We start from the raw sequence: 7,990 nt of genomic DNA on the forward strand, positions 1-7,990 counted from the left end.
CGGCTTAACCCACTGAGCCACCCAGGCGCCCCGTTCATTTTCTTTTAAAAAGAGGAAAAAGATGGCTAGGAGTTTGACTGGGATTGCATTGTTTGCATGAATCAATCATGGAATACAGAAATCTCAATGATGTCATATCTTCCGGTGTGTAAACAAAGCCTATCTCCCATTGATTTCATTCTTCTTGAATTCCTCTCAATAATGTTTTGTTCTCTGTGTATAGGTGTTTCATGCCTATCATGAGACTTATTTCCAGCCAGTTTTTTTTTTGTCGCTTCCCCCCCCCCCCCCCCCAGTAAGCTCCATGAACAGCATGGAGCCCAGCATGCAGCCCAGCATGGAGCCCAAAGCAGGGCCTGAACTCACAACCCTGAGTTCAAGACCTGAGGAGATCAAGTCAGATGATTCCTCCACTGAGTCACCCTGTCACCTGAACCAGCTTATATCTCAGATGCTACTATAAAATATTTTAATTTTTTATTTTTCTATCCATGTATGTTTATCATGCATCAGTCTGAGAATTCCTATCCAGAATACACAATAAACTCCAACAAATCAAAACCAAAAACAACATTAACGACAACAATGGGCAAAAGACGTGAACAGATGGTCCCCAAAAGATGTAGGAATGCCCACTACACACACGAAATGGTGCCTAACTCAGATCATTCGTCACCAGGGAAATGCAATGTGAAACCATAATGAGCTGCTATTTCACCCTCACTGACAACACAGAATGTTAACGAGGATGCTGAGCAACTGGAGTGTCACTATATTGCTGGGGACAAGTGTAAACTGATCAACCACTTTGGAAACTAGGCTAGCACTTTGATATATCCCCACCCTGAGACTAAGCAATCCCACTAACAATTTCAAGAGAAATTGAAGACTTCTGTAAGAAAGTTTATTGTAGCCTATTCACAATGACCAAAAACTCAGGTACAACGAAATGTCTAATCATCAGATGAACAGATGAACCAATCGTGGTACATGCACACTACATACAAAGGAGGAAACTACTTTACACTGACGAAGACTCTTTCCTTGACCAAACTCTAGCCAGACCGCTCTGAGCCCTCTTCTCAAACCTGGCTTATCATATACAAACTCAAACAGACATTAACATAGTTTCTAACAGCTCCAGGTCCCACCCTGCGACACCAGTCCCCCTTAGTGCCTGCCTGAGCAAACTCAAGGCATCTACTGTTTGTTCAATCAACACTGAAAAGTCAGGCCCTTGTCTCCCAGTGAGCAAATACAGGTGGTTTCATATGGGTCAATACCTATTCTACTTTTTGTCATCTGTTCCTCCTCTGACTTTACTCATCCCTGGCCTTCCTTCTTCATTCTCTCTTTAAAATGCCCTCTGGACAAACCGAGGTGGAGTTTCACTCATGCAGGACTCTTTTCCTGATTGCTGCAGTTATTACTGATTAAAATCCCTCCTCTCCACTTTAACCAGCATCAGGCTTTCATTATCTTTGATAAGTGCACACAACATGAATAAATCTCAAAGAGCGCTGAGTGAAAGAAGACAAAGGAATTACATACGGCAAGATTCCATTCACACCTTGTTCAAGACTTTTCTGATCCTGAAATCAGAAAATGACCAGAGGCGCTAAGGAGACTTACTGCAAAGAGATACGAGGGTAACTTCTGGAACTTCAGATACACTTTATGTCTTGTGTTTGGGGCTGGGACACAGATACACACAGTTGACCCTTCAACAACACAGTGGTTAGGGGTACCCATTCCCGTGCAGTCAAAAATCTGCACGTAAATTTCATCTCCCCCAAAATTTCACTACTTGCCTACTGTTGACCAGAAGCACTACTGGTAATGGAAACAGTTGATTAAAGGCATTTTGTATGGTCTATGTATTATACGTTTTATCCTTTCACTAAGTATGCTAAAGAAAATGTTCAGAAAATCATGAAGAAAATATATTTGCATTACTGTGCTATATTTATAAAAAGATCCGCATATAAGTGGACTCATGCAATTCAAACCCATGTTGTTCAAGAGTCAACTGTGTACATTTCTTAATGCTCATCCAACTGACCACTGAAGACTGAGCATTTTCTTTTATACATTATCTCCTCTCCCCTGCTCTCCCACCTCCAGTCTCTTTCTTCCCCTCCCCTTCTGTCTCTTAGGAATACCTGGGGAAATCCTTGTTTTCTTTTTCTTTCTTTTTTTTTTTTTTAAGAAGGCTCTGTGCCCAGCATGGAACACCACATGGGGCTTGAACTCACAACCCTGAGATTGAGACCTAAGCTGAGATAAAGACTCACACACTCAACCCCAGTAAGCTGCCCAGGCACGGCTACCTGGGGAAATTCTAAAGGAAAAAAAAAAAAAACACACACAAAAATAAAAAGCAATGAGAGACGTGGCTGAACCTCCAAGTTCCCCTTTCAACATCCATCTGCCTGTACTTCCGTAGTAAAAGGACCCCAATTTTGTTCAAGGTCTCAATCTGCCCTGTGAGAAATTCTCCCCTCCCACATGTTCCTGCAGCTAGGGGTAGGGTCACATGCCTGGTTTGGGCCAGTAACCCGTATCTTGAAGTCTACACAGTACGGCCTCCTGAAAAACTATTGTTCTCGCAGACTTAGACATGTGCCTTTTGTCACTGTCACTTTCTTCTGTTCCTTCCTGGAGTCCAGCTGCTCAAGTAAACTAAGAAAGTGGGGCTATTCCCTGGCACAAACCTATTCTTACCCTGAGAAGCAAGCTTTGGGATCTCTCAATCAATTCACAACTAAGTTACATCGCAAGTCAAAACGTGTAGGCATCCAAATGAAAAAAGCAAGTCCAACTGGAAGTGAGGAAGGATAGACACATGGCTGTGTTAAAGCATATGTAAGAGTTTGGTATCTAAGTGATGTTTCAAATCCATGGGGGATATAGACCAGCACTAGATAGTGTAGGGACAAAAACGGCAACTTGATCTCATACAAACTAATAAGCATAGGGACGCCTGGATGGCTCAGTGGGTTAAGCCGCTGCCTTTGGCTTGGGTCCTGATCCCAGGGTCCTGGGATGGAGTCCCTCGTGGGCTCCTTGCTCGACGGGGAGCCTGCTTCTCTCTCTGCCTCTGCCTGCCTCTCTGCCTGCTTGTGTGCTCTCTCTCCTTCTCCCTGACAAAGAAAGAAATAACACATTTTTTAAAAAATTAAAAAATAATAATCAGGATAGATAAAATGGTCTAAGCAATAGAAGCCAAAACCATAAAAGTGCTCAAAGAAAATGTAATACTGGCTGAAAAAGGTCTTTTAAAGCATCATCTAAAAGCCACAAGCCATGAAGTCAGACTGCCAAATTTGGCACCATAAAGATTCAGAATGAAATGTATCATGAAATGTTTGGTAAGCGAAACTCAAAGATGAGCAAGAGTTTGGGACAAAATACCGCACCAGGAACAGAGACAAAGGAGCACCATCCTACATATACAAAGTTCTTAAAAGTCAGCATAAAGGGGCACCTGGTAACTCGGCCCTTGGCTCGGGTCATGATCCAAGGGTCCTGGGATACAGCCTTGCTTCAGGCTCCCAGCTCTGGCAGGAACTTGTTTCTCCCTCTCCCTCTCCCTGTCACTCTCCCTACTAGTCCTTTCTCTCTCTCTCTGTCACTCCCCTTGCTTGTGTCCCACGCGCTGTCAAATAAATAAATATCTTAACAAAAAAGAACCTCAAAAATTAAAAAAACAAGTCAATTATAAAAACATACATAAGCAAAGAGACAACCCAGTGGGGAAATGCTAAGGAGACAGGGTTCATAGAAAAAAACTGTCAGTGTTGGGGCGCCTGGGTGGCTGAAGGGTTAAAGCCTCTGCCTTCAGCTCAGGTCATGATCTCAGGATCCTGGGATCAAGCTCCACATTGGGCCCTCTGCTCGACAGGGAGCCTGCTTCCCACTCTTTCTCAGCCTGCCTCTCTGTCTACTTGTGGTCTCTGTCTGTTAAATAAGAAATAAATAAACAAACAAATAAATAAAAAAACTATTGGTGACAGTGACCAACTAAAAATACTTAGTCCTACTACTGATTATAAAAATACAGGGCGCCTGGGTGACTCAGTTGTTAAGCCTCTGCCTTCGGCTCAGGTCATGATCCCAGGGTCCTGGGATCGAGCCCCCAGTCGGGCTCATGGGCTGGGAACTCCAAGCTCAGCATAGAGATGAGAGCCTCGAGGGAGCATCTAAAGGACAGAGAAATCCAAGGAGGTCCTCGGGAAGAGCACACAGATGGCAGAGCAGAAATAACAAATGGAACACACTGGAAAGAAGAGATCGGGGTTGAAAGGAGCCGCACTGCTCACATGCCAGGTGGTGCAGCACCAGGGTGAAATCCAGGGCACCACGCTGGGAGTGGTGGCAAAAGAGATCACGCCAAACTCGGCATTTGAGAAAATGAGTGCCCTGTGTGGAAGCTGGGTCCTCCAAGCGCACAGTGAGGCCACCCAGGCCGATGGCAAGAATCGAGATACAGAAGAAGGCTGTGGCCTGGAACCTAAGTCTTCAACGAATTAGGTGAATAACCATGGGGAAGGGAGAAAACAGTAATGAGAAGGAGGCCAGCGTGCTCTACCTGGGGACCAAGGATCATAAAGAAATGGCACAGGGGCAAAGAGGGAGGACACCCATCTTGAACCCCCCGATCCTGAATAATGCGGGGTATGAGAACACAGACAGCACCTCAGGGGGTTTCAGGAACGGATGTCCCCCCAAGAAGGGCCAGGGTCAAACAAAGAGAGGGAGGAAATGGCTAATGGACTACTAATTTCCCAGGATACAGGGAAGGGTTGGGGGTGGGGGCGCCCCAGGAAAAAAAAGGGGAACTGCTTTAAGGGAACAGCAGGATGGGACGATAACGAGAGAGGGATCGGGAGTCAGGAGAGTTGGTGATCACGGTAAGTGCTCGAAAGATTCCTATGGAATCAAATGGAATTATTAGGATATAATAACATATAAGCCCGACAGGTCCAACAGGAGAGTTCTAACTGCAGGATGGTAGGAGTGAGAGCACCAGTCCACGATGAAGGTCATGACACTGATGATGGTGACATGGTGCTGACACTCACGGCCAGTCTTGAACACCTGCTGTGTGCCCGGCTCGGGGGGGAACACTCCATATCTGGTCCTCCCAGTGGTCTTCTCAGGCAAAAATCGTTGCATGGCTATCCCCACGAGGACTCTGCACTGAAGGCGGGAACATCACAACAGAGGCATCCTAGGACTCTTGGGAGGCTAACTGGCTTTCTTAACCTGGCGGTAACCCAGGGAGGTAGGAACCAGCCTCATGCACGGTAGGACATAGTAACTGCAACCAAGTAATATTCAGATGAGGGTATCAAGGGGTTCATGGGGAACCTTTTTCGTTGAGCGTCCGAATCTTCATTTCGGTTCAGGTCATGACCTGAGGGTCGTGACATCCATCGTCACATCGGTCTCACAGCCACTGTGGATTCCTGCTTGAGATTCTTTCCCCTCCCCTCCTCCTCTCCCCACAAGCCCTGCCCACCCCTGCCACAGGGGCCAGCACTCCTCTCTAAAATAAATGAATAAATCATATCTACAAAGGAAAAAAAGAATGGAGGGAAACCACAGTAGTAATAATAATTTGTGGAAGGCTTCACTCTGTGCTAGATCCTGTGCTCACTGCCTTGGATCTATTTCTCATTGAATCCTTCCATCCCAAAGGCCGGTTACCATTCTTATCCCCATTCCAAAGACAGGACTGGGGCAGAAAGGGATTGGACCATGATTCATGCAAGGAATCCCTATGTTATCAATAACATGACTTTCCGACAAGGTTTAAGGATTTAACACACCACGGTGACGATGCCGATCACGAAAGCACGGAACTTGAAGGACAGAGCCCTGCAAAATGGTTTCAAACATGAACTTGTGGATTCTCCCAACCTTCTTGCATGTTTCCAATGAAGGAAAGCCCCGTGCCAAAAAAGCTGTCATGAAACGCATCCACATGGCAAACAACCTGGTCTTTACAGCCCGGGACCTATCCCAGAAGATTCTGACTCAGTCAGTCTAGAGGAGGATCTAAGAATCCTCTTTTTTTATTATTTAAAAAGCCCACAGGCTCTGCTGATGTGCCCGTTGGCCTGGGTACGACTGCCTTAGAGTCTCTGCAATTCCAAACCCAAACTTGCCCTACAATGTGTAGCTGTCTGCAGACACAGGGGGCACTGGAAACTGAGGCAGAGAGGAACAGAGAAATTATAAAAACCTTCCCACAGAGAGTCACGAATAGGCAAGCTCTACTTACACTATTTCTCTCCCCTTTTGCTGTATCTGAGTTACTCCACAGTTGATTTCCTTTTTTTTTTTTTTAAGATTTTATTTATTTATTTGTCAGAGAGAGAGAGAGATATCACAAGTAGGCAGAGTGGCAGGCAGAGGTGGAGAGAGAAGCAGTCTCCCCGCTGAGCAGAGAGCCCGATGTGGGACTCGATCCCAGGCCTCTGAGTTCATGACCTGAGCCAAAGGCAGCAGCTGAACCCACTGAGCCACCTAGGCATCCCTGATTTACTTTTTAAAGTAAGCAAGTTTGCACAAAGTGTTACCAACAAATATTAAATAAATCCATATTAACAACTTTTCAAGAAACATAATTGTAATATGCTACTGAAAAGTATTTTCTTTCTCTCTGATCATTTCAGTGGCACATCAGATTCCCTTAGCAAATAATAGTCAATAAGAGAAAAATGATTTCTGATTCAACAGTGCTACACATGTGGTCAACAGCACCTACAAACTGGAGAAGAAATGAAGTTGGGGAGAAGCCATTTAAATTCACATATATCACCACAGACTGTCCCCAAGTCTTCAAAACTTCTGTATTTATCTATTTACTGAATCAACCACTACTAATACCTATTACATGTCATTCATGGCTCTAAGTCTTTTATTAATGTTAAATACGATTTCATCTTTACAATCAGCTATGAAGCAGGATGATTATCATCCGCATTTCTCCCACCAGGAAACTGGGATAAAGAGTGCTTCGGTAACACAGCTCTTAAGTGGCGAAGCTAAGATCAGCTTGGCGCTGGTTTAAATCACTCTGCTAAGTCTCCAAGTACCTACAAAAGCGCAAGTCTTCACCCCAAACCTTGGTTTTCCCCACAATACAGTCCCCACGTGGCTCCAGCCTCAAGGACATTCAATTCTTTGAACAGTTCACACTCCTGCCCTGTTCTAATGGAACACCCTCCCACATCTACCATTTGTCTTAGACTGCCGGTTTCAGCTGAATCATGATTTCCAAATTACAAACTCAAACACACCCTGTATTTCTCAGCACTCAAGGAAAAACTGTAATTATTTATTTCACGGGTAATTATTTGTTTCTGTCTTGTCCATACAGGTGGTGAGTACCTCAGACACCCGTCAGACCTATTGATCGTGTGTCCGCAATCACCACCCACTACCCACCCAAAAGGAAGGGCCCACCACAAAGGGCCCCACTACAACCCTGAGAATGTAGACTCCAGGGGCCTCCACCCAAGAGCTCTGGAAAGTACTGGCTCTGTGCACGAATACTACGCGGTCCTGGGCCCGCATCCCTCTGAACCACCCCCTTCCCGCCTTCATTGGCCTGACCTCAGGTTCACAATGGGGATCCAGACAACCCCCAGTGGGATGCAACTTACTCAAGAGGGAGAATCCGAACATTTCCCCCGTCAACAGGACACTTAACTCCTTTCACGCCGGTCTTCCAGCAAGGCCTCAGGCCCAAGAAGACTGACACCCCCGTCTGCCTGGTTCGGGCCGCGTCCCCAATCCCGCTAGCCCCAGGTCAGGCGCACAGCAGGGGTGAGATAATTAGCCGCTCCTTACATGAAGCCCCGCTCCGGGCTCTTCACGGCTGCGAAAGCAGGGGCGCACGAGGTGACGGCTACCTTTTGGCGAACGAGCGTGTTCCTGAGACACGGGCCCGCCTGCCACCGAGGCCCCAGCCCCCAGA

The 7,990-nt window shown here is 46.0% G+C and overlaps 1 protein-coding gene across 1 annotated transcript in view; it reads right to left on the reverse strand.

The window, feature by feature from the left end:
• LOC123933383 overlaps positions 1-7,990 on the reverse strand; it is a 348,492-nt gene that overhangs the window by 237,033 nt on the left and 103,469 nt on the right. The gene's annotated exons all lie outside the window — the stretch shown is intronic.

The sequence above is a fragment of the Meles meles genome, chromosome 21 (genome assembly GCF_922984935.1).
Source record: "Meles meles chromosome 21, mMelMel3.1 paternal haplotype, whole genome shotgun sequence".
Classification (NCBI taxonomy): Eukaryota; Metazoa; Chordata; class Mammalia; order Carnivora; family Mustelidae; genus Meles; species Meles meles.